The sequence below is a fragment of the Natrix helvetica genome (genome assembly GCF_964273705.1).
Source record: "Natrix helvetica genome assembly, chromosome: 1".
NCBI classification, from domain to species: domain Eukaryota; kingdom Metazoa; phylum Chordata; class Lepidosauria; order Squamata; family Natricidae; genus Natrix; species Natrix helvetica.
In genome coordinates this window covers 14581336-14609122 of record NC_138548.1, presented here as the reverse complement: position 1 = coordinate 14609122, position 27787 = coordinate 14581336, and the positions used below count along the sequence as shown (strand labels likewise).

Sequence of the window (27787 nt, the reverse complement as noted above, 5' to 3'; positions counted from 1 at the left end):
CTCGAGCAGAGTTAAGCAAGGGTTAAAAGCCTAAAAATTCCTGACGTAGGTGAGGCATGCAGTTCTCCTGCCTCATAGGGTGCTCGTTTGGGTGGGGCTTCTTCAGAGGACCCGAGGCAAGAGCAGAGTTGAAATCTTCTCTGAAACAGCTGGGTCGGAGAGCGGGGGAGGAATTCAAACTTCATCCTCCTGGTGCGGGGCTTTGAGCAAAGGCTGGAGGGAAGGACCCCGGCTCGCTTGTGCTGCTCTCCCTCCCCAAGTGTAGTTTGATTGCAGGCAGAGCCACGTTGCCTTTTCAAACCTGTAATCAGTGAAGCTGGGCTGGATCCTTCCGGGGCTGGGGAAAAGTGTGTGTAGTCCAATCCAACGTGTGTGTGTGTGTGTGTGTGTGTTTGAGAGAGGGGGGAGGGAGGGAGAGAGGGAGGAAAGAGGGGAGGGGAGAAAAAAAAGAAAAAAGGAATCGTAAAGGAGAAAAACAAATGCTGTCGCTTTACATCGGAACTGAGCATGCCTGGCTGTAGAATTCTGAGAGTTGAAGTCCACAAGTCTAAAAAAAATTGAAACCCACCACTGGGTCAGTGCCTCACCAGCCATAAACCTCACCGCACGTCACTGGTCTATACGTACTAAAACTATCAACGGAACAACAAAATAGACCCGTATACCCCGTGCATTTGACTAATGCTAATTCAATGTCAATTTTTTTCTCCGGAGGTCCACAGTATACAGGTAAGTCCTCCCACTTACAACATTTGTTTAGTGACTGTTTTGACACTGAAAAAGTGATGACCATTTCCCACGCTTAGAACCACCACAGCATCGCTAGGTCACGTGATCAAAATTCAGGCGCCTGGCAACTGACTCATTTATGACGGTTGCAGTGTCCTGGGGTGTCACGTGATCAACTTTTGCAATCTTTGCACAAGCAAAGTGTCTAAAGCATATGAAGAAAGGCTGCAGGATTTGGGTTTGACTAGTCCAAAAAAAAAGAATTAGGGGCGACGTGATACACAAAGAAGCGGGGGTGAAATTATTCCCCAAAGCACCCCTGCTCTAAGGCATTAGAACCTGAATAACCATAACGACCACTGGGGAAGGCTCTGCAATAGGCATTGTAAACTGGACATCACTTTCAGCATCTCCATGGCATTGCTTGCTCTTTGATATTTGAAGGATGCCTACTATTGTACTATTTAGGCATCTGATGTAGCCAATTTCTGTTTTCACCAAGCATTTTCTCTGTGAGTGGCAGACAGCTTTTTTCTTCTTTTCATCCCACAGTTCGTTTTCATGGTCATGTTTTATGTGGCTCACTTGAATTTACTGTCGTTTGATTAGACTGCTTTTCAATTTCACTCTTAAAATGCCTTTCAAGGGAAGCGGTATATAAAATGATTTAAATAAATAAATGGAGGTAAACGAAGACACAGCCAGCCAGAGAACTTCAAGAATCTATTACGGAAAAAAAAGGAAGCTATAATAGCATTTACAGTGTTGAATTCAATCCAAATAAATCCAGCTTCACGTTATTTATGCCCGCCATAAATTTACTTCCCTGCCTCCTGCGTACTTCGCATGATAACTGTGGGGATAAAATATGTGATTAATAATTTACATAGCAACCAGGAAAATATTTAAATGACCCGGATTCACAAATTTCCTGTATAAAAGCAGGCAGTTATGTCTACTTGCTCAAGACCACCATGCTTTTATGTACTTGCATTCCAATTTTAAAGCAGCTTATTGAGACTGGCGTCTCAAGAAAGACAAAGCATTGAAGAGAGAGAGCTTTACATGGAAATGGATATTTTTTGCTTAAAATGCAACCTGTAATTATCCCCATATTGGGACAAACAACTGACAGAATAAGCTTACTCATAAACCAAACGTCCTACTATTATACAGTGCTTTCTATCTTGCAATCAGGGCAGGTGGTAACACAGCCAACCTTGACTGATTTTGGACACAGTTTTTCGCTGAGTCAACAGAGAAATCTCAAGACTTGTAAATGAAAATAAAGATGACAATGGCAAACCATTTCCGTACTACAGGTAGTCCTCGCGTTACGACTGGTTGCTTAACAACCATTCAAACTTCCAACGGACCAATCTGGGGGGGGGGGGGTACTTACGACCCAGATTCAAAGTTCCAACGGTCACATACCCCACACAGCCACGTGGCTCACTTCCGGCAACCAGGCTGCATTTACGGCAGTTTGAAGTGTCCCGCAGTCACATGACCATATTTTACAATAGGTTTGCCAAAAACATGATGTTTAGTTCTGGTTTTTGGTAAAATGGAACCTATTGGAAACCATTGGTTTGCTTAATGACTGCCTAGCATGACCAACCACCTTTATGAACATCATAAGTTACGATTGTGATGGGTCAAGTCTATTACAGTTGAGCACGACCTGTATTGCCATGAAAATTAAATGGACAGGACCATGATGTCGTGACTATTTTATTTATACTCTGGTAAAAGAACTGTGTGACCTGACTGTCAGGCCTGGAAGCCATCTTTTACACGGGGCCTTCAGGACTGCCCCATTTTCTACTGTGGGAAAATGGGAGGGGGGATTATATGGAGTATGGGAGATAGAGAATCAAAATAACGTTCTTTTCTCAAGAGACTCAAGGACACCTTGCCATGCACCTGGAGTGGTGTGACTGGGAGGCATCTCCAGTTTTGGATGGTGCCTGATTGGATCATGTGATGGACATGTGGGCGCTGGGCAGGGACTTGAAATTTCTTTTGAGTGGGGAAAACCTGGAAACACTCAGATTCGGGTTTTCCCAGATGTGCCAATTTGACAGCGATGGAGAACCTTTTTTGGCTCGCGTGCTATAAGTGGTGGTGGGGGAGCGCAGGGGGATTGTGCGCAGGTGTGCCACACCCATAATGCAATGCGCGACCCCCCAGAGCACATGCTCCGGATATTAGGACTACCTCTGACCTCCGCTCCTTCCGTGTAAAGCTCAAGACCCACCTATTCCAAGTAGCTGGCCTGGCTCAACCATGATCTAACTATATCGCTCCTGACGGGTTTTTTATTTGTGTAATTTAATTGAATTTATTTATTTATTGGGGTTTTTAAATATTGTGATTTTAATTGTTTTTATCCATCAGCCCACCTCCTCCTTGTACACGTCTTAGTACACGTCTTTGTTATATGTATGTCTTGTCCAGATATGTATTTTATATGTTTTATTGTACGCCGCCCCGAGTCCTTCGGGAGAGGGTGCGGCTAAGAAATAAATATTCATTCATAAATATTCACCCAGCATAGCTGGCTGGGGAATTCTGGGAGTTGAAGTCCACAAGTCTTAAAAGTTCCCAAGTTTGGACACCCCTGGATTAAAACAATGGGACAGCTTGCCTCCTGGAGTTGTGAGTGCTCCATTGCTGGAAATTTTCAAGAAAAGCCTAGACATTTGTCCAGGATGGTATGAGACTCCCGTCTTGGACAGGGGGGTGAACTAGAAGACCTCTAAGGTCCGGTCCAGCCCTGTAATCCTATTGAAAAGGACGGCAATGAGTCAGGCCAACCCCTCCCTGGTTATTTTTATGTTTCTCCTAAAGTCTTCAGAGGGCTGGACTGGAACCTCCCATGAGCCTTTGTCTTCACTTCACCCACATCATGTTCTCATGGAAACAAGAACCTTTGTTGTCACTCCTCTGTGTGTGTGTGTCTCTCTCTCTCTCTCTCTCTCTCTCTCTCTCTCTGTGTGTGTGTGTGTGTGTGTGTGTAATATGGGGGGGGGGGGAGACTGAGGAAAGGAACCGGAACAACTCCAAGCTTGTGTAAGTGATTCTTCTGAAGAAAAATAACTCAAGTGCATCATTAAATGGAGCAGCAAAGGACAACTTTAGAGGATCAGGGAGCTAGTTAAACCGGGACGTAGTCTATCATCAGGGCAAAGACAGGTAGTCCTCAAGTTACAGCCACAATTCAAAGCCCAAAATGTATGTTGCGAAGGGAAACATTTGTTAAGTGAGCTTTGCCCCCATTTTACTAGTCAGCTAACTAAGGTATGTAGGAAGCACACCACAATAGTAATGGGAGATTTTAACTACCCTGACATCAACTGGGAAACAAACTCTGCACCAAGTGGAAGATCCAACAGGTTCCTAACAAACCTAGCAGACAACTTTGTTTTCCAAAAAGTAGAGAAGGAAACAAGGGGATCAGCCATACTGGACTTAATTCTCACTAACAGAGAGGAAATGATAGAAGGTGTTGAAGTCATAGGAACCCTGGGGGCAAGTGACCATGCAATATTGGAATTCAACATTATCCAAACACAAGTAGTAGAACAAAGTCAAACTAGAGTCTTGGACTTTAAGAAAGCTAATTTCAATAAACTTAGAGAGAGCTTGGGAAAAATTCCATGGATGAGAATCCTCGAGGGGAAAACAACTCAAGAAGCTTGGGAAATTTTGAAAAATGAGATTAGAAAAGCCCAGTCTAACACAATACCAATGAAGAAGAAAAACAACAGCTCCCAAAAGAAACCAGCATGGCTGCATAAACAACTATCTGACAAACTGAAAGACAAAAAAAGTAAGTATAAAAAGTGGAAGGAGGGGGACATAACTAAGGCAGAATATCAGCAAATAGCCCGAGCCTGTAAAGATGAAGTGAGGAAAGCTAAGGCTCACAATGAAGAAAGGCTTGCCACAAAAGTAAAAATTAACAAAAAAAGCTTCTTCCAACATGTTAAAAACAAGAAAAAAGTTAAGGAAACAATTGGTCCATTGCTAGGAGAAAGTGGCAAGAAGGTGACAAGCAACAGGGAGAAAGCAGAACTATTTAACTCATGTTTTGCATCTGTCTTTACACAAAGGGATAAAACAGTCCAACCTATCAAAAGCAGCACCACAAAATTAGGAACACAAATTGAAATAGGGAAGAAAATGGTAAGTGAGCACCTGTCTACCCTAGATGAGTTCAAATCACCAGGACCGGATGGATTACACCCCAGAGTTCTGAAGGAACTAGCAGACGAGATCTCAGAACCACTGAATTATATCTTTCAGAGATCCTGGAACACCGGGGAACTACCAGAGGACTGGAAAAGAGCTGATGTGGTTCCCATCTTCAAAAAAGGGAAAAAATTAGATCCAGGAAACTACAGACCTATCAGCCTAACCTCAATACCAGGAAAGATTCTGGAAAAAATAATCAAGCAACGAATTTGCGAACACCTAGAAGCAAACAAAGTAATAGCCAAAAGCCAACATGGATTTGTCAAAAACAGATCATGCCAGACTAATCTTATTGCATTCTTTGATAATGTGACAAAATTAGTGGACCAGAGGAATGCCGTTGATATAGTTTACTTGGACTTCAGTAAGGCTTTTGATAAGGTAGACCATAACCTACTACTAGATAAAGTAGAAGAATGTGGGTTAGACAGCATCACCACCAGATGGATTGGTAACTGGCTGACCAACCGCACCCAACGTGTAGTTCTCAATGGAACTGCATCTACATGGAGGGAAGTATGCAGTGGAGTACCCCAAGGCTCTGTTTTAGGCCCAGTACTCTTCAACATCTTCATCAATGATTTGGATGAGGGAATAAATGGGGAACTCATCAAATTTGCAGATGATACCAAGCTGGCAGGAATAGCCAACACTCCAGAAGATAGGCTTAAGATACAGAAGGATCTTGACAAACTTGAACATTGGGCACTATCTAATAAAATGAAATTCAATGGTGAAAAGAGTAAGGTTCTACATTTAGGCAACAAAAACGGAATGCACAGGTACAGTATAGGTGATACCTTACTCAGTAGTAGTAACTGTGAAAGGGATCTTGGAGTCCTAGTGGACAACCATTTAAATATGAGCCAGCAGTGTGCAGCAGCTGCCAAAAAAGCCAACACAGTTCTAGGCTGCATCAACAGAGGGATAGAATCAAGATCACGTGAAGTGTTAATACCACTTTATAATGCCTTGGTAAGGCCACACTTGGAATACTGCATTCAGTTCTGGTCGCCACGATGTAAAAAAGATGTGGAGACTCTAGAAAGAGTGCAGAGAAGAGCAACAAAGATGATTAGGGGACTGGAGACTAAAACATATGAAGAACGGTTGCAGGAACTGGGTATGTTTAGCTTAAGAGAAAGAAGGACTAGGGGAGACATGATAGCAGTGTTCCAATATCTCAGAGGTTGCCACAAAGAAGAGGGAGTCAAACTATTCTCCAAAGCACCTGAGGGTAGAACAAGAAGCAATGGGTGGAAACTAATCAAGGAGAGAAGCAACTTAGAACTGAGGAGAAATTTCCTGACAGTGAGAACAATTAATCAGTGGAACAGCTTGCCTCCAGAAGTTGTGAATGCCCCAACACTGGAAGTCTTTAAGAAGATGTTGGATAGCTATTTGTCTGAAACGGTATAGGGTTTCCTGCCTAGGCAGGGGGTTGGACTAGAAGACCTCCAAGGTCCCTTCCAACTCTACTATTGTATTGTATTGTATTGTATTGTATTGTACAACTTTTCTTTCCCACAGTTGTTAAGTGAATCGTTGTGTTTGTTAAGTTAGTAACATGATTATTAAGTGAATCTGGAGTCCCCCTTGACTTTGCTCGCTAGAAGGTTGTAAAAGACGTTACATGATCCCAGGACACTGCAACCGTCATAAATATGAACCAGTTGCCAAGCATCTGAACTTGATCGCGTGACCGTGGGGACGCTGCAACGGTCGTAAGAGTGAAAAATGGCAATAGGACACAGTTTTCAGTGCCGTTGTAACTTTGAACGGTCACTAAATGAACCGTTGTAAGTCTAGGACTACCTGCATAATAAAAATCCTTCCCAGTATTAACGCAATTAACATTTCTTGTCTCTACAAACAAAAATAAAGGGACGCGGTGGTTCAGACGCTGAGCTTGTCGATCAGAAAGGTCAGCAGTTTGGCGGTTCAAATCCCTAGCGCCACGTAACAGAGTGAGCTCCTGTTACTTGCCCCAGCTTCTGCCAACCGAGCGGTTCGAAAGCATGTAAAAATGCAAGTAGGGACCACCTTTGGTGGGAAAGTAACAGCGTTGCGTGCAACTTTGGCGTTTAGTCATGCCGGCCAAATGACCACAGAGACGTCTTCGGACAGTGCTGGCTCTTCGGCCTTGAAACGGAGATGAGAACCGCCCCCTAGAGTCAGGAACGACTAGCTTATATGTGCGAGGGGAACCTTTACCTTTACAAACAAAAATAGAGGAACAATTGTCCCCACCCCATTGGCAGTTTAGAAATGCACCTCGCTAGAGGAACTTCTACAGGTTTTGCCTTTGTTCATTTTTAAGAGAGGATCCACCATTTCAGAGAATACCAACTGGGATCTTCTGGTCTGGCCTGGCCTTCTTCAGGATCGACTCTGTCTTCCCACTACTTCTAAATTTCTCGGGAGGAAGTCGCCAGAGAACTCCTCCAGGTTGCTTAGCAACCACCCTGGGGACCTTGGCACCATGGACACCATTTTAAGAGGCCTAATAGGCCCCTCATCATCTTTACATGAGCTCACCTATAAAGAGGCACATCTTTGCAATGTTTGCTAGAGGCCCAGAGCGGGGAAAAAGGCAGAAAACATTGAAGGGGGAGGTGTCATTATCACCGAAGTGACATTCTTAATTTGCCCACACGGGTTGATTGTGGTGACAGACAAAAGGGGAAGACTTTTCTACTCTAATAAAAGGGCTTCCTGATAGCCCACTAATTTGCCCCAATTTTAGGACAGAGGAGTCGCTCAGGAAATGGCAAAAGCAATACCCTTCTAATACCCTTCTCTCATTGTTGGGGGTTTTGTCAAGGGGACCCTTGGTCATCCTTCTACAACAGGTCTTCAAACTTGGCAACTTCAAGACTTGTGGACTTCAACTTCCAGAATTCTCCAGCCAACTGGAGAATTCTGGGAGTTGAAGTCCACAAGTCTTAAAGTTACCAAGTTTGGGAATCCCTGTTCTACAAAATGGTAGTGAGGTTCCAAGCTTAGTTCAAGTTACTAGCACCCAGCAGTATTACTCTGAGAAGCAAAAAATTATTAAAAGGCATAAGCTTTTACGAATTGTGTCTCATTTCATTCGACACGTACTGGCTACTGGATGCATCTGATGGGGTAGGGCGTTGGTACTTACCTGATACGCCTCTTCTCATAGTGGGGGAGGAGTATCCAGAATGGGTTGACCTTGTCCTCTCATTGATTGGACTGAGTCAGATAAGCTTTTTGGGCCACGTCCTGGTCACCAGGTCCCACCCAGTTATCGCGAAGAACCTTATCCGACTCGGTGTGTCATTGAGGGGAGGAGTATCCAGGATGGGACGTACCAAAGCTTACACGTTCCTAGGGAGGGTTACCCATGTTAAGAGCTCGCACAACCTTATGCCTGGTGAGCCGTCACCTCCGCCCTGTGCACAGCCTGCAACACCCTATGTCCGAATGAAGCCCCTGCAGAGGCAAAGGAGTCCAGTTTGTAGTTCCTCACGAATGGTGAGGGGGAAGCTGCCCTACAGAACTCAGTCAATGAAGCCTGTGTGGCCCAGGCCATTGAGGTGGCCGCGCTTCATGTGGAATGCGCTGTAATAGAGCTCGGTGTTTGCAGACCCCGTACTTTTTTTTTTAAACAAAGTTTTATTGGTTTTTTAAAAATTTACAAGGGAAAGGGTAGTGGAAAAAGTATACAAATTTTGGCAGTTGCAAAGTGTGGTAGGCGCCCCCTCCCTCCAAACTCATAGTATACATCTGGGTAAAAGTCATTAATACATAGTCATATATAGTCAGCATATTAATTCTGTTGGTACTTTCAATCAATTTAATACATAGTAGTATATAGTCCACATGTTAATTCCATTGGTACTTTCGATCAGTTTATGTCAAAAAGATTTTCTTATTCATTTTTGTGATCTGAGCTTTCTTGGTATTGCCCCATCTCCCCCCGCCGGCAGAGCTCCGGCCCCTCCCGTGTCCTGCATATCTGTTGTAGGATCTTCTGTTTTTTCTAGGTGTGTTTTGTTTTTTTCCATAAAGGCCTGTGCCTCTATGGGTGTGTTGATTCTAATTCTTGTGCAGACCCCGTGCTTGGTAGGCGGTAACAATACAGGTTCGTAACCACCTGCCTATGGTGGTGGATGTCACCTTGTTCCCCAGGGATCCCGGCTGGAAAGAGACAAACAGGGCTTCAGACTTCCTGTTTGGCCGAGTTCTTCTGAGGTAAATCCTCAGGGCCCTCCTTACATCTAGGGTGTGCCATTTCCTCTCTAACGGGTGAGAGGGGTCCGGGCAGAAATTGGGCAATATCAATTCCTGCGAGCGATGGAAGCAGGAGCACACCTTAGGGATGAAGGAGGGGTCCAACCTTAATACCACCCTGTACACACAGAGATCCTTCCTGGCCAACAGAACCTGTACTTCGGATATCCGCCTGGCTGAGGTGATGGCCACCAGAAAGGCCACTTCAAGAGTCAAAAACGTAAGAGACTCAGTTCGCAAGGGTTCGAAAGGAGGGCCTGTCAGAGCATCCAACACCTTATGCAAATCCTAGGAGGCATACCTGTGTACCGTAGATGGCTTAAGATTGGATGTCCCCTTGAGGAATCGCCTGACCATGGGGTGGTGAGTCAAGGTGTGAGACCTACCGCACAGAAGTACCGATGAGATGGCCGAGATCTGTCTCCTAATCGTGTTGGGAGCTAACCCTCTGTCCAGGTCCACCTGAAGGAAGTCCAGAACCTGTGGGATCGTGGCTCGAACCAGATTGTGGCCCCTGGAGCTGCACCATGTTGAAAAGACACGCCATGTAGAGCCGTAAATCACTTATGGAAGGTCTGCGAGCCTCCTGAATAGTCTGCATCACCCTGGGGGAGAAATGGCCTTCCCTCAGGATGCTCCGCTCAAGCAGTCAACTGAAGCCATTGAGGGTCCGGGTGCTCTAGCGATCCCTGGCTGAGAGAGATCCTCTCCTGGGGGATTCTCCAGAGCCTGTCCACTGAGAGAGATTGGAGATCGGCAACCAAGGCCTCCAGGGCCAGTGTGGGGCAATCACCACCACCTCCGCCCCCTCCCACAGGATTTTCTGTATGACCTTGGGAATCAGGGGTAATGGTGGATAGGCATAGAGCCCCCAGGCATTGGAGAGCGTCCACCCCCTCCGCCCCCCGGGTCTGATACCTGGAATAAAACCTCAGGAGCTGGGCGTTGAGAGGGGTGGCAAATACGTCGACCTCCGTGCGTCCAAAGTGCCTTGCCACTTCCTCGAATATCGCTGGCTGCAGCCTCCACTCTGAATTGTCCACCTCGGTCTGGCTGAGCCAGACGGCTCTGATGTTATTCACCCCCGCTATATGTTCTGCAGTCAATGACAGAAGGTTCCTTTCAGCCCACTGCCCCAGTTGTTTGGCCTCCTTCATGCGGGCCTTCGATCTGGTCCCCCCCCCCCCCCCGTCTGATTATATGAGCCTTGGTGGTGATGTTGTCTGTGAGGACTAAGATGTGGCTGCCCCTGACAAGGTGACGAAATTGAAGGAGGGCCCAGCGGACCGCCCTGAGCTCCAACCAGTCTATGTTGTCAGTCAGTTCCGCGTGGTTCCATTGTCCTTGCGCCATCTGAGTCTGCAGGTGGGCGCCCCATCTGAACAGGCTTGCGTCCGTTGTTACCGTCACCCTGTCTGCCCTTCTGAAGATCTCGCCCTTGGAGATTGCTGGGGACGTCCACCAAGTCAGTGAGCGGGATACTTCTGTGGGCAGAAGAACCTTGGTCTGGGAGCAGCTCATGCGCCTTTGCTGGAAAGGCAAAAGGAACCATTGGAGTTCTCTGGTGTGGAACTGAGCCCAGGGGACAATGCCAATGGCAGACACCATGGTGCCAAGCAGCTTGGATAGTGTGGCTAAGGATACCCTACGCCCCCTGGCTACCTGAGCGACTAGCTGCCTAAGAGAGAGCTGTCTTTCTGATGACAAAGAAACTGTGCCTGCCTCTGTATCTATCAGGGCTCCTAGGTGGACCAGACTAGTGGAGGGGTGAAGGTGGCTTTTGGCCAGGTTTACTGAAAACCCGTGGTCTCTCAGAACTGCCATAGTAGTGTCTAGATCCCGTAGCGCATCCTTGAAGGAGGACAACTGCAAGAGCAGGTCATCTAAATAACATTGAATTCGAATAGGAACCTGCCTCAGGTGAGCTGCCAATGCCGCCATTACCTTCGTGAAAACTCGAGGGGCAGACGACAACCCGAAAGGCAGGGCTCAATACTGGAAGTGGTGCCCTAGGTAGCAGAACCTGAGATGTTTACGGTGTTCCGGGGTCATGGGTATATGCAGGTAGGCCTCTGTGAGGTCTATGAAAGTGAGAAAATCTCCCTGCCTAATCCCTTCCAGATGGAATGCAGTGAATGCATCTTAAGCCTCCAACAGCGGATGAAACGGTTCCAAATTCAAAAAGTTCCTCTCCCTGAAAACACGTGGAAGAGGCTTGTGCCTTTGGGGCTGCTGCACGGCTTCCGCTGCCACTGGAAACCTGTCTCTCTCGCTTCCTCCGCTCTCTTCCAATCTTTGTGAGCTACTGCAGGCCGCTATCTCTCTCCAGCACTCGCACGCAGGCGAGGGCACTCCGCTGCGTTTAAAAACGGGCCAGCGGCAGAGCGCTCCGGTGCTGGCTGAACCTCTCCGACGTGACTGCCTTCCCGGGGCTTCCAGGAGTCTCGATTAGTGCCCTAGGTCTCTCTTTATGACCTGGGCTGCGCGTTGCCCTGAAGGGCTTGTTGCGCGTGCTCTCTCTCTCTCTCTCTTCCCGGCCAGGGAATCAGCCAAGAGCCAGTTACTCACTCAGGCAGGAGGCAGTGAATGCAATCCAGTTAACAATGAATTCAATCATTTTTAAAAAAAATTTCCAGGAGCTTGGTATGATCACAGCCGCCCTTTGAGGGGCTGAGTCGATAACTGGGTGGTACCTGGTGACCAGGGCGTGGCCCAAAGAGCTTATCTGACTCAGCCCAATCAATGAGAGGACAAGGTCAACCCATCCTATCCTGGATACTCCTCCCCTCACTATGGAGAAAACACAGATTTCTCAAAAGCTTACACTTTAAAGAAAATTGGTACTACAGGTAGTCCTTGACTTACAACTATTCGTTTAGTGACTGTTTATCTAAAGTTATTTGTTGTTAGCTGCGAAGTCGTGTCCAACCCATCGCGACCCATGGACAACGTTCCTCCAGGCCTTCCTGTCCTCTACCATCCTGTGGAGTAAGTTCATGCCGACTGTTGGGTGACTCCATCCAGCCACCTTCATTCTCTGTTGTCCCCTTCTTCTTTTGCCCTCAATCGTTCCCAGCATTAGGCTCTTCTTCCTTCTCATTTAGGTGGCCAAAGTACTTGAGTTTCCTCTTCAGGATCTGGCCTTCTAAAGAGCAGTCAGGGTTGATCTCCCCTAGGACTGACCGGTTTGATAGCTTTGCAGTCCAAGGGACTCGCAGGAGTCTTCTCCAGCAGCATAGTTCAAAGGCCTCCATTCTTTGGTGCTCAGCCTTTCTTATGGTCCAACCTTCACAGCCATACGTTGCAACTGGGAAAACCACAGCCTTGACTATACGCACTTTTGTTGGCAGGGTGATGTTCTCTGCTTTTTAGTATGCTGTCTAGATTTTCCATAGCTTTCCTATTGGAAAAAGTGACTGACTTACAAAGCATCCCAATAGTCACTTCATTAAAATGTGGGATGTTTGGCAACTGGTTCATATTTATGATGGTTGCAGTGTCCCTTTTGGGACTTTCGGACACACAAAGTCAACGGGGAAACCAGATTCACTTAATCACCGTGTTACTAATTTAACAACTGCACTGATTCACTGAACAACTGTGGCAAGAAAGGTCGTAGAATGGGACCAAGCTCACTTAGCAACACATATTTTGGGCTCAATTGTGGTCGAAAGCTGAGGACTATGTGTACAAGATTCCTGATTTTTTTTTTTGCACCACAGACTATCATGGCTTTCTTAGAATGTCTACTCCGACGATAAATCAGGTGTAAAGACGGTTTATAATGTGCATGAAATAATAACAATGAAGTATGCTTGGATCTGGCTCGATGTATTGTTTGAATCCAACTGCTGTAATTAAAAAAAGGGTCTCTATGATGCGAATTTAAAAATGGGATGTGGTGGCTCAGTGGCTAAGAATGCTGACCTTGTTGATCAGAAAGGTTGGCAGTTCGAATCCCTAGCGCCGCGTAACAGAGTGAGCTCCCGTTACTTGTCCCAGCTTCTGCCAACCTAGCCGTTCGAAAACACTTAAAAATGCAAGTAGAAAAACAGGAACCACCTTTGGTGGGAAGGCAACAGCCTTCCGTGCGCCTTTGAGAGTTAGTCATGCCGGCTGCATGACCATGGAGACGTCTTTGGACAGCGCTGGCTCTTTGGCTTAGAAACGGAGATGAGCAGCATCCGCCTAGAGTTGGGAACGACTAGCACATATGTGCGAGGGGAACCTTTACCTTATGATGCAAATTTAGCAACTGCAAACTGCAAGCGTTCCACCCGTTTCCCGTCATGTAGATTCCAAAGCAGACATTTATTAAATTTCTATGTACTGCAATCAATCCAACTCTCAAAGGTGGGATATAAATGCAACAAAGAAATAATATGCAACTTTCATTGCCAGGACTGATATCTCCCATGTTACAACAACAGTCCATTTGTTTCGTCTAGCTGCTTCTTGAATCAACACAACTGAGCCTTACTTGCTGACATGCTCATTCTCAAAGCAGTGAGGAAGACCTATTTGTTGTTTTATGGCGCTTTGTTGTATGTGTGACAGAATACAAAGCAGCCCTAGACAACATACTGTTTCATCTGTTGCTAGCAATATAGGCTTAGGCTGCCAAATAAACTGCACTTAGAAGGTGGTTAAGTCAAAACCGTGCTAACCAAATTAACGATCGTATTTTTGAACTATAAGGAGCCCAATTTGCCTTGATATTCTGTTCTGCAACCTGTTTGCCTGAATTTTTACTCCGAGTATGGTGGTGCCCAGAACTGGACTCAATACTCAAGACAGACAGTAACTAAGCAACATAGAACAAAATGGAATGATTAACCTCCTGCGATTTGGATACAATACACGTAGTCCTTGTCTTAGGACAACAATTGGGATAAAAATTTCCATTTCTAAACAAGGTGGCTGTTAAGCGAGTCGTACCCAATTTTATTACCTTTTATGCCACGGACATTAAGCGAATCCAGCTTCCCCCATTTGTACTTTTTGAAAGTCAGCTGGGAAGGTCACAAATGGTGAACATATGAACCCGTGAGGCTATAAATATAAATACATGTTGGTTGCCAAGTGTCTTTAATTTGGATAATGGAACTATGAGGGAGTTGCAATGTTTGTAAGTTTGAGGACTCGTGGTAAGTTATTTTTTTTCAGGGCCATTGCAACTTCAGTCACTAAACAAACGGTTGTAAATTGAGGACCACCTGCAGTACTATTGAGGCAGCCAATTCGTACTTGTCTTCTTTTGCAAATATGAAGCACTGATACTCATACTGACGTTATGATCAACTACAATTCCAAATTTTTGCAAGTTTCATTGTCAAGGTAGATTCCTCCCATTTTCTACTAGTCCATTAGATTTCTTTCTCCTAAGCAAGTAACTTTGCATTTGGTTCCTTAGTTTATGTTGTTCAATCCATTACTCTAATCAATAAAAAAACATTTTGCATTTCTCTCCGCAAGCATTAGATGCTCCACCCAGTTTTGCACAAATAGCAACTTTCAAAACTACTCTTTCCAACTGGTCACTAGTAAAAATGTTGAAGGTTACTGGACCTAGGACTTTTTCTGACCTAGGCTTCCCCAGCAGCACGAAGCCGAGTCCTGGTCCTGATAAAACCCCTTTTATTTAATTTACAGTGAATTCTTCTCCAGCAAAGTCTTTCTTTTCCCACAGTCTTTCAAGATAGTTCACAATTACTGACCTTTATCAGGCTTGGAGAGTAGCCAGGCCGATATCTTTCAGATGCCGCAATACTTGGGAAGAATGCAGGAATGAACTAAGTTGTCTCCTACAAACACCCCTCCCCTTTCACTCCTCTTTTATTTCCTCTGGGAGGGGCCATTGATCGTCCTTACCTGTGGCCTCACTCCCAAGTCGACCCTCATTCCTTAGCTCTTCCCTTCGTCTGGCAACTCTATGCATGCGCACACTTGGAACAGGCTCCAGCTGTTTGTCTGCCTCACTGATGTCCGACTCAGAAGGCAGCTGATAACTGGCATACGGCTCTGGTCCTCTCTCTGCCTCCAACGCAGAGCCCTCATCAGAGCCTTCCCCAGATTCCAGGACTGGCCCATGTTCCTCCCTAACCTCCTCACTGTCCGAATCTGCTACCAGCTCTGCAGGCCACTGGCAGGCCACAACAGGACCAAACCTTGAAGTGCCCCATTTAGAACTTTCAATACCAGAACTACTAATGAGTACTTTTGAATGTAGTTTTCAAGCCAGTTGTGTATCCACCTGTTGTCATGCCATCCAGCCCACACCTATTGATCAGAATAGTCTCCCTCTTGCGGGTAGACTGACAGAGTCTTTAACACTATTCTACAAAGCAGTAAAAACCAAATTATTCTGCAGGGGAATTGGCATTCAAGACTAGCTATGTTTATGACAATATATTTTTCTCTCTTTTTTGTTTTGTTTTAAACCTAATCATGTATTTATTTTAGACTGTTCTATTTTGCTGTTGTGAACTGCTATTAGGATTCAGCAGTGCAGAAGGTAGATAAATAGGAGGGCAGTCCCTCAATTCGTTCGCTAACATCAAGATCTATTATGCCTGCTGCATTCCCATGCTCTTATTTTGCATCATGGATTTCTGCAATTTTTCTAAAGCAATGATTGGAACCTGTTAAATCCCATTTGAACTGGCCACAAAGTGCTCTCCTGATCATTGAATTTGCCATACTGGCTGTGGCTGAACTAAACAAGAGAACAGAGCAAGCTACGGAGGCAAATTTCAAGATAGTGACATTCAGTCACATCTGGACCTATCCACACCTGAGTAGATGTGACTGGAGCAGTGTTACATGGGCTTCACTTGATCATGTGTTCCCTGTGGGGTTGAATATTTTTCTACCACAAAAGGTCTACCATCAGTGGATTGGACCAATGTCTTACGTGCCCCTTTGGGCTGCCAGATGGCATATGTTCAATTTGGGAAGTGACACATGCCTCTTTGGAAAATACCAACCACTTCTGAAGAGCCATGCCTTGATCTAAAGACAACTTCAACCCCTCTCCATTTCCCCCCTTTTATGGAAGACTTTGGTTTACTGAATTTCACAACGGCATTCAATACTGTTGACCGATAGCCCCCTGGACCATCTACAGGGGCTGGAAGAAGGCTGAACTAGCTTGTGCCTAGTGGTGGGATTCCAAATCTTTTCCTACCGGTTCTATGAGAGAGCGCTTTGCGCGCAGCACTCAAAGACCGCCCTCGATGTCAGCGTTGGTGATGAGCGGAGCTTTTTTTTTAGCTCAGCTGAGGAGCGGCAAGCCGCTCTGGTACGCGAATCAGCTGAGCTAAAAAATCACGGGAATATAGGACAGGGAATGATGGGGGCAGGATGGGGGGCCCAACCAGAGGTGATATTTGCCGGTTGTTCAAACTACTCAAAATTCCCGCTACCGGTTCGCCTGAACCACTCCGAACCAGCTGAATACCACCTCTGTCCCACTCCCCCTAAGCGGGCTGTTCCTTTCAACAGTACTGAGAAAAGGTGATCAGACAACGGATCCCTCTTTTGTGAAGTGTCACTGGGTTCAGCTCCCGTTTTTCAAAAACCATCCAGACTAATCAACCAGTTTGGAGTGGGATATCATTTGTCCGCTGACGATACTAGACTTGGATGTCAATCATGGACCAAATTGGAGATGCAGAAGTCTTGACTCAGGGTCTGGTGTCTGGAGGGACAGAATTGGGGGGGGAGGGGGGAGGAGAAACAATGTAAACTGGACCCTGGCAAAATGGGAGTTATTGTTTGTCCAAAATCTGCCAGCATCTCTGTCAGCTCCTATGCTGGTTCTGGATGTGTTATAGCAGTGATGACGAAACTTTTTGGCACTGAGTGCCCAAACTGGCCTGTGTGTGCATGTGCGCACGCCGGAAACCCAAAGACCAGCAGGCTGGGGTGCGCATGCCTGGTTTTTTGGCCATTTTCAGGCTGTTTTTCAGGCCTTTTTTGGGCCATTTTCCAGGTCATTTTTCAGCCTGAAAACAGCCCGAAAAAAGTCCTGTTTTTTTAAACCAGAGGAGCAGCTGGTGCCCACAGAGAGGGCTTTATGGGCCCCCTCTGGCACGTGTGCCATAGCTTCGCCATCATGGTGTTATAGTATTCCTCTGAAGGAGAATACTATAACTACTTCTTCGAGAACTTGAACATAGGCATTCCTTCCAATTTGTGGCTGCCGTTGCCAAGAATTGGTGGATGACCTGTGGTAATCCTCTGAGGCAGGAGGCCCTGTGTCGAGCCTTCAAATTAAGCAAGATCATGAAGTAAGGATTGCTGGAGATTTTAATTTATGGAAGCAATGATTTGAGTCTTGAATGCCTGAGAGTTTCTTCCTCCCTCCCCCGCTCTTGTATCCCAGAGAAATCAAGGCAGGGTTATCCTGAATTTATTCTCTCTCTCCTCTCTCTCAAGGCTAAGATGGTGTTTATGTATCTGCCTGTGCATTCCTTCTTCAAGGCTCTCTCCACAAGCCTCTACACACTTTGGCAATGGCAACACGTGACTTTATTGCCTCCAAGCTAGATGGCTGCAACATGGAGCTGTCTCAGAAGTTTATCTGAAAACTATTTTTTTTTTAATCCATCGTTGGGAACGCCCCATCTCCATTTTTGCATTTCGAAATGGCTCATTTTTTGAAACCATAACCACCACAGAAAGCAGCTGACTGTATGCTGGCAAGTACAAATCACCACAGCCATGTGATACAGGCGGACCTCAACTTCCAACCATTCATTTAGCCACTGTTCAAAGTTACAAGGGCGCTGAAAAAAAGTGACTTATGACTGGTCCTTACACTTATGAACAGGGGTTTCCAACCTTGGCAACCTTAAGACTTGTGGACTTCAACTCCAAGGGTGTTGAAGTCCACAAGTCTTAAGGTTGCCAAGGTTGGAGGCCCCTGCTTATGAACATCACAGCATCCTCACAGTCATTTGATAAAAATTCGGACACTTGACAACTGGCATGTATCAACAACAGTTGTAGCATCCCGAGTTGCGACCTTCCCAGCTGCCTTCTAACAAATGAAGTCAGTGGGGGAAGCCAGATTCAGTTAATGACATGATTCACTTAACAACAGTGATTCGCTTAAAACCATAGCAGAAAAAGGTTGTAAAATTGGGCGCAACTCACTTAACATCCACCTTGGTGACAGAAATGGCACAGGACCTAGCTATTTGCAGGATCGTATCCTGCCCCATACATCCCTGCGACCAATTCGCTCTCACAGAGAGGGACTTCTCTGGGTGCCGTCCACCAAGCAATGCCAGAGGGCGGCGCCGAGGGGCAGGGCCTTCTCTGTGATGGGCCCAGCCCTCTGGAATGATCTCCCCCCCGACATCAGGACAACAACCGATCTCCGCTCCTTCCGCACGAAACTCAAGACCCACCTGTTCCAACTAGCCGGCCTGGCCTGAATTATAGCTATTCTAATCCCTCTGGATAAAATTTTTAAATTAGGTTTGACTTTGGGTGTTTTAATTGTTTTTAATTGCATTTTGCTGTTCTTAATTAATTGATTATTTATTTATTATGTGTTGTACAATGCTTTTTGTATATCTCCTCCTTGTTATTTATTTGTTGTGTAATAAATTGTACGCTGCCCCGAGTCCCTTGGTGGAGAGGGTGCGGCATTTAAAATGGATTAATAAATAATAAATAAATAAATAAATTCTGGTCCCAATTGTGGATGTAAATTGAAGGACTACCTGTACTAGTTTTGTGGGTGTTGACATGGGAATGGAAGTTTTAAAATCGAATTCCAAGAGTGAGACCTTTTAGATAGTTTCCTTAGATTGTGCTTCCATTTGGAAATTTAACATTTATGGGCAAAGATTATCAGGCTACTGTAATTCCAAGAAAGGACAAGGACAGGGAGCAATTCTCAGATCCTCTCTGAAGTTTATCAAGATGCCAGAGAACCCTTGTTTGTCCACTCTAAAGGAAAAAGCAAAGCCAGAATTCCTAATTAATACAGTTACATATTTCAAGATAATGTTCAAAATTGCATCACATTGATCTTGAATGTGATAATGTATTCAATGGTCTTGAATACAAGTGGTATTCAAGATAGCAGGTCAAACTAATCAAGTGGATCCATCTGATAGATCAAATTTCGAAACCACCCATCTTTCCTCAAAAAGGGACACTAGGTGGTATTTATTGTTAGTTGCAAAGTCGTGTCTGACCCATCGCGACCCCATGGACAACGTTCCTCCAGGCCTTCCTGTCCGCTACCATCCTCTGGAGTCCATTTAAGCTCACGCTGACTGCTTCAGTGACTCCATCCAGCCACCTCATTCTCTGTCGTCCCCTTCTTCTTTTGCCCTCCATCTTTCCCAGCATGAGGCTCTTCTCCAGTGACTCCTTCCTTCTCATTTGAGTTTCCTCTTCAGGATCTGCCCTTCTAAAGAGCAGTCAGGGTTGATCTCCTCTAAGACTGACCAGTTTGATCGTCTTGCAGTCCAAGGGACTCGCAGGGGTCTTCTCCAGCATCATAATTCAAAGGCCTCCATTCTTTGGCGCTCAGCCTTTCTTATGGTCCAACCTTCACAGCCATACATTGCAACTAGGAAAACCATAGCCTTGACTATACGCACTTTTGTTGGCAGGGTGATCTCTCTGCTTTTTAGTAAGCTGTCTAGATTTGCCATAGCTTTCCTCCCCAGGAGCAAATAAAATATTAAAACATTAAACATTAAAACTGTGTACATTGGGGGGGGGGGAGGAGAATGTTCCAGAGGGCAGGGGCAATGGTAAACAAGTCAAAATTCTTTAACTGACAGGGTCCACAATATTTCTTCCCTCCCTGACTGGGTGGGACAGATTAATATGATGGGACAAAGAAACTGTGACCCAAGCTGAATCAACTATTTTTCAGCTAAGCATTTCCAGCACTGTTAAAAAGAGATTGGCCGCCTCTGATAGGTATTAGTTCATTAATTCCCAGAGGGGGAAAAATCCAATTCCCTCAACGTAATTTTCAGTCGAGATAAATGTTGTTGCTATTCAGTTGCTAAGTTATGTTGGACTCTTCACAACCCAATAGACCAGGGGTCTCCAACCTTGGCAACTTTAAGACTTGTGGACTTCAACTCCCAGAATTCCCCAGCCAGCCTGCAATAGACCATAGCAAGGAAAGCACCTCTGTCCTCCACTCTCTCCCGGAATTTGCCTAAATTAATGTTCATTATGTGGATGACGCTATCTAACCATCTCCTCCTCTGCCGTCCCCTTCTCCTTTTGCTTCATCTTTCCCAACATCTGGGTGTTCTCCAATGAATCCTCTCTTCTCAACTGGTGGCCAAAGTATTTGAGCTTCAGCTTCAGGATCTGTCCTTCCAAAGAACAGTCAGGGTTGATACCAGAGGTGGTATTTGGCAGGTTCCGACCAGTTCTGGTGAACCGGTAGCAGAAATTTTGTGTAGTTCGGAGAACCGGTAAATACCACCTCTGGTTGGCCGCGCCCCCATCTATTCTCTGCCTCCCGAGTCCCAGGGAGGGAATGGGGATTTTGCAGTAACCTTCCCCTACCACGCCCACCAAGTCATGCCCACAGAAATGGTAGTACAAAATTTGAATCCCATCACTGGTTGATACCCTTCAGGATTGACTGATTTGCGTTAAATTACCCAATGACACTATTCATGGCCCACGATTAAACCAGGATGGAAAACAGCGACAACCAAAATCAAAGAAAGAAGAGGCCTTAAAAGATCTCAGGGGGAAGAAAATAAATCAGGTGAATATTTACAGGATGATCATGATAATGGATGAGGTGCTCTCCTTGCCAGAATCAAACAAATGAACCAAACTTCTGTTTCCATCCAAAACCCAAAATTTAGGGAATTGTTAGTAATCTCCTTTTCATTTATTTATTTGTTAAATTTACTTGCTGTCCACTTCACCATGGGGTTATTCTGGGCAGCTTAGCGTACTATATTATTAGCAGGCTCCTGAACGGCTAATTATTTTTCTAGATGTTCGACAAATTTTGACTTTTTTTTTTTTTATGACAGTAGAATTAACAGAGAAAAAAGATCATTTGCAAACACCTTTTCAGCCGGGCACAAGCGTTCTGGAATCCAGTCAGACAACAAAGGGAGAATGAAATACAGGTAGTCCTCGACTTACAATTGAGCCCAACATTTCTGTTGCTAAACAAGACAGTAAAATTTGCACCAATTTACCTTTCTTGCCATAGTTAAGTGAATCACTGCAGCTGTTAAGTTAGTCACAACAGTTATTAAGTTGATCTGCCTGCCCCATCGACTTTGCTTGTCAGAAGGTCCCAAAAGGTGATGATATGACCCTGGGATACTGCAACCGTCATAAATACGATGCAGTTGCCAAGCATCCGAATTTTGCTCATGTGATCGTGGAGATGCTGCAACAGTCATACGTGTGAAAAACAGTCAAAAGTCACTTTTTCCAGCACTGTTGTAACTTGAAACAATCACTAAATGAACAGTTGTAAATTGAGGACTACCCATGTCAGAAAGTTTTGCATTGCTTTCTACCTGGAGTTGCCTTTGAAGGGTGCTTAGAAACTACAGTTAATGACAAATGCAGCACTTATTAACCGGGATGGGCTGTAGAGAGACTATTACACCAGTTTTGAAACAATTAAAGTGGTGACCAATGACCACATCATTTCATGGTCAACTCAATATAACAACATACTCACCCAGCCCTACAACTCCAATCTCAGCAGATAGCTTTTCCTGGTTAGGCCTATCCTATGTGCTTTTAGGGCTACTTGCTCCTAATTCTTTAATTGTGCCATGTTTTCTTTGGTACTTCTCTTCCTGAGTCATCTGATGGCATCTTTATTTTATTTTCAGTTTCAGATGAAAACTTGCTTTCTCTCACTCTCTCTCTGACACACGCACACAAAACCCTCCTCTTCACGGGTTTTGGTTTGTTTAGTTCTTCCTTTGCACTTTTAAGGTTTTTAATTTCACCCTCTACAATTTGTCTTTTACCGATTTTTAAGAACTAAATCATCTGGGAGACTGAATTATCTGCTCTTTATCTGCTTTAAAAAGACGAGGGAGTGGATGGATTAGGGTTTAGAAGAAAAAACGCCTGTCCTTGGAAGTGGAAATCTTTTCACCGGACATTGAAACGTTGCCCACGACATTACATGAACGGCATTTCCAAGTGTAAGCCACGCTGTAAGACCGTAACTGAAAAGCGGCCATCAGATGACTAAGAATAATGAAATGGGATCTGCTGGAGAATGCCATAGATTGGTGAAGCTCCCCGGACAACTGGTAGGAATGACGTAGCCTTGAACACTCAATCTACTGTACGCGAAGAATCTACCTCTCTCTTTACACTGCAGCGTTTGTGCCAACTCATTCCCCACTGACTTCTTCTTTAAGATCCAGATGTTAAAGTAAGCAAAGAGTTGGGAAAAGTACTAGGTGAGCTATCCAGGTTCGGGAAGCGTGCCAAACACAAAGCAGATGCTGATGCAACGACACGGCTTTAGTGTGCAACATCTTCCCTTTCTTCTTTGACCATTCCTCCACCTGAGATGAAAGAATGGGTAACAAAGAAGACAAGATCTTGTTCCAACAAGCACCTTAAGGGAAGATACCATTCTAACAAGCTCATTATTACCGGAAGGGAGATACTACAAATTTCAACTCTACAGTACAGGTAATTCTCAGCTTACGATTGAGCGCAACATTTATGTCGCTAAGCAAGACTTTTGTTAAGTGAGTTTTGTCCCATTTTACAACCTTTCGGACTGGGATACGGTGGTTCAGTGGCTAAGATGCTGAGCTTGTCGATCAGAAAGGTTGGCAGTTCGGTGATTCGAATCCCTAGCGCCGCGTAACGGAGTGAGCTCCCGTTACTTGTCCCAGCTTCTGCCAACCGAGCAGTTCAAAAGCATGTAAAAATACAATTAGAAAAATAGGAACCACTTTTGGTGGGAAGCTAACAGCGTTCCATGAGCCTTTGGCGTTTAGTCATGCTGGCCACATGACCACAGAGATGTCTTCGGACAGTGCTGGCTCTTCGGCTTTGAAATGGAGATGAGCACCGCCCCCTAGAGTTGGGAACGACTAGCACATATGTGCGAGGGGAACCTTTACCTTACAACCTTTCTTGCTAGAGTTTGTTAAGTGATGACATGCCCATTGACATTGCTTGTCAGAAGGTTGCAACACATATAACCCTGGGACATTTCAACATGTGAGTCAGTTGCCAACTGTCTGAATTTTGGATCAAGCAACCATGGGGATGCTGCAACGGTCGTAAGTGTGAAAAATGATCCTAAGTCACTTTTTTTTCAGTGATGTTATAACTCTGAATGGCCAGTAAATGAACTGTTGTAAATTGAGGACTACTTGCACTTCTTTCTAATCCAAGAAGGCAAAATCTATTCCATGTGACGTGGCTGAAGTGAAATATGATCTTCAAAAACTTATGCCGTAATAAATATTTGGGTCTTTAACATAAAGCTAGCTTCTGTTTTTGCTTCCAAAGACCAACATCAAACACTTTATAAAAAATACCTCTCCACATATAATAAATGAAGACACAATGAATGAAGATAGTCCTAACATACCACCATTTATGCGATGACCATTCAAAATTACAACAGCACTGAAAAAAAATGACTTGGGACTGGTCCTTACACTTATGACCACTAAAGCAGCCCACAGTAACATGATCAAAATCTGGCCCCTTGTCAACCAGCATATATTTACAACGGTTGCAGGATCCTGGGCTACGGTGACCGCCATTTGAGATCTTCTCCGATGGCTTCTGACAAGCAACATCAAAGGGGAAGCTTAATTCACTTAACAACCGAATGATTCACTTAACAAATTCAGTGATTTGCTTAACCATTGTGGCAAAAAGGTCATAAAAATCAGGTGCAACTCACTTAACAACTGTTTTGCTTAGCAATGGATATTCTGGTCCCAACTGTGGTTATAAGTTGAAGACTACCTGTGAATGGCAGTACTTCAATCGTTGGAGTTCTTTCAAGGCATTATCTTCCCACCAGTCTTGCAACCAACCAGTAAGAGTTGCAGATATTACCTTCATGTTATAAGCTACAGAAGACATTTCCCTCCAGGAAGTAGTGTTAACTGAGATCACCAATTTTTGCATTTTAAGCTAATCTCCTTGGTGGTTAGGTACAGTCTTCCAAATCTTTGGGTTTGATCTTCCTCCTTTGTCTCTCTATGAACGATTCTGGAAGAAGGTATTTATTTTGCAGTACTTATTGACTCTTCTTTGGTTATCTCTATCCAGCAATATGGCTTCATGCAACAGCTAAGGTTTAAACTAACCACACATATAACATTCATAGATGAAAAGCAAGCGGAAGTCAAGAAACTCAGAACCAAAAGCAAAACCAATACAAGAGTGTTGCGTACAATCTAATTTCAAACCCCAAACTCTAGGCCTGCACATTTCACAAATTAAATCTAATCAGAACCCAGAGTTTTCTTAGACTGGAGAAAATGCAGTCAAGACTGAATTCTAAAACCAGACAGGCTGTCCAGCTGCATCTCTGACATCAAACTCAAGACCCCAAAAGTCTGCAAAGTGGTCCATTAAATAGAAATAGTCTTGCTGTAGAAAGGCGTACAGCAAGACTTCTCCCTTTTCTGTATTCTCAGCCCCTGGTGTTCAAAGATAAACCAGCCTCTGAACACAGAAATTTATCGTGGCTAATAAGTGACTTAATTTGCTTACCTCTGCAAGTGGCTCCTGACATTTCCAATCATCCTGTACAATGCCTGCTGGATCAGAGCAAAATCTCACTGGCCTCAGAAACTCTGGCCAGTCTGATGCTCCTCCAAAGTACACAAGCAAGACAAGAAGGCACTACTTTATTCCCAGCAATTGCTCTAATAATATATTGTATTATGGCTAGCGAAAACCATGGTGTTCAACTTCCGTGGCTAATTAATAGGCAGACTGCCCTTCAATGTTACAACACGCAACATGTACTTCATCATTTTAAAGAAATCTAAATACTTACATTACCAACAAACTATTTTGTATGTCATCTCAGCCCACCCATAGGAAATCTGTGAAATTCAGGAGGTATGAGACACCGTGTCTCATTTATTTATTAAATTTACATGCTGCCCCTCTGACTGTCAAGTGCCATCAAGATTTCATGTGTCATTGAAAGATTACGAGGTCCTCCCCTGCCCAATTCCAAGTATCAACCCTCCCCCCCCCAAACCCCTTTCATACACACGTTGTTCCTTCATTCTACGTTGGGTTGGCTTAGCAACCATCTGCATTCACCTTTTTAGCATTAAGAGAAATCTCCTGGAGGCATCTAAACTTGGGTTAATTTGGGAACAAATCCTGCCAATGAGAGTTAGGGGCTTCTAAACTGATTCAGAAACAATGAATCTAGGGTGCTAGGGAATAAAAATGAGTGCATTCAGACTTACTTCCAATGAAATATTCACAGGTACACTGCTACTATACATGGATGTTCTATAGTGGCTGTCAACATTCTCATGATTTTATCCCCAACTCATCTAAATTGGGGGCCGCTCCTTTACTATGTCCTGCCAGAACCACCGTGGTGCCAACTCTTTCCTCGGTGACCATTTATATTTTCATAAGGGGAAGAAGAGCGTTGTTGCATTTGTAATGTTAGAAACTTAAATAAGGGGGAAATCCCTCACGACTTTGGAAAAGGGGTAGTCAGACATGGCTGAGGATGGGAGTATTTCCCCCTAGAACGGAGAGGAAAGTTTTGCCATCTCTAACATACCTTGCAATTCTATTGACTTCAGTGGAACATTTAAAAAATGCAAAGGGGTTTTTAGGAGAGGAACACCCACAACCGTCCTGGAAGGAAGGGAGGGGACAAGCCTCCAGGAAGGGGTGGGGCAAGAAAGGGGGAACTACAAGGTCGACCAGACTCCTGGGGAGGGGGGGGGAATTTTGCAATTACCCCCACCCCCTTTTTTAACGCAAAGGCAAAATAATACGTTGAGTAGGACTGGGAGGGAGGGGGGAGAGAAAGGACTTTTACTTTGACAGCAGATTCTTTCCGGCTGCAAACCAGATTAAGGCTAGGAGAAAACACCGATGCATCCCCTTAAGGTTCCTGTCGTCGTTTCCCCCCCCCCCCCGCCGCTCTTAAGGCTGCTTCTCTCTCCCCCCCCCCAACTCCCCGAGAGCTGCCTCCGCGATCCCTTCTCCTCCTCCTCCTCCAGGGCATCATCTCTGGAACACACAGGACACCATTGTCCAAAACGGGAGCCCCGGTTCCAGCCCTTCGCCGACCTCCTCCAAACGAAGCGGCCCCAAAACTTACACCTCGTTTTGTGTGTGCGTGGTTTTTTTTGCAACAAAAGGTCCCACGAGGGCTCGTTTCTAAAACCGAGACTTTATAAAGCAAAAAAATAAATAAAGGGGGGGGAGGGTTGAATGTCCCCTCTCCTTTTCCCCCCTCCTCTGCCCCAAAGCTTAACTCTACCTTTCCCTTCCCAAGCGTGTGTGATGGTGGAAGAGGAAGCAAGCACGGGCAGCAAAAAAAAAAAAAGGGGGGGGGAGAGAGCTATTACAACTTTCCGAAACAAATATTGTTTCTCTCCCCCACCCCGCACCCCCAAACCAGCCAAAAGGCCGGCGGGACCACCGATGATCAGAGTTATTTGGATCAGCCCCCACTCTGTGTTGCGTTTTGAGGAGGGGGGCTTTATTTTATTTATTTAGCTGGTCATGCATGTACAAGATAACTTTGTTTGGGAATGAAAAAGTTTTGGGTTTTTTTTTAAAAAAAATAAAAGCATTACTGAGAAAAGCGAGGGAGGAAGAGAGGAGAAACCACCCCCAGATCATCGCTTCTGCTCCCCCCTCCTACTCTACTATTCCTCCATTAAAGCAGCCAGCATCAACTTCCTTGGGAGTTTTTTTCCCCTTTTTTAAAAACAACCTCGAAAGCCGTAGGAGTCCAAGAACGTATTTTTATTTCGAGCTCTTTGGGGAGGGGCTTTAAACCACGGCGACTACGTAGAGGTTCCGCAGAAGCCCCACCGCCACATTTCACCCCACTCTTCTAACTTGTCGGGGTGGGGTGAGCTTTAGGGTCGCCGACGACAGCAAAACCGAACTTGGAGCGGCCTTAAGCCCAGGCTTTTTGACGCAGGTTCCAACCCCCCCCCCCGCCCCGGTTTCATTAAAATAAAATAAACTTTGAAAAGGATGCACTTACTACAAGACTGCTGGCTGGCGATCCAGAGGGGGAGGGGGGCAGATCCCGTCCTCTAGAATCCGCTTCCTTTCTCCCTTCCCCCCACAATCGTGGGGAAGGGGGGGATGTATAAAAAGAAGCCTCCTCTTTTAAAACCTGCCGGCTAGATTCCTCCTTCCTTCTGATCCTGCCGCTCCGTCGCCCCCTCCTTTACCAAATGCGCTTCTTACACGTGCAGTCGGTCGGAAGAGCATGCGCGCACACGGTGCCTAATTCACTTGGCTTGTTCCCTCCTCCTCCTCCTCCTGGTCAAGC

The 27787-nt window shown here is 45.2% G+C and overlaps 1 protein-coding gene across 7 annotated transcripts in view; it reads right to left on the bottom strand.

Moving 5' to 3' along the window:
- GATAD2A (GATA zinc finger domain containing 2A) overlaps positions 1 to 27787 on the bottom strand; it is a 125405-nt gene that overhangs the window by 79314 nt on the left and 18304 nt on the right. For 2 of the 7 annotated variants that reach the window (XM_081958971.1, XM_081958975.1), the window contains exon 1: positions 27494 to 27683. The exons of 3 other annotated variants lie outside the window; for them this stretch is intronic. The gene's annotated coding sequence lies outside the window, so the exon portion shown is untranslated. Of the gene's footprint in view, positions 1 to 27493; positions 27689 to 27787 lie in introns of those variants that run through there. 2 more of the 7 variants (XM_081958979.1, XM_081958978.1) reach the window with 2 other exon arrangements.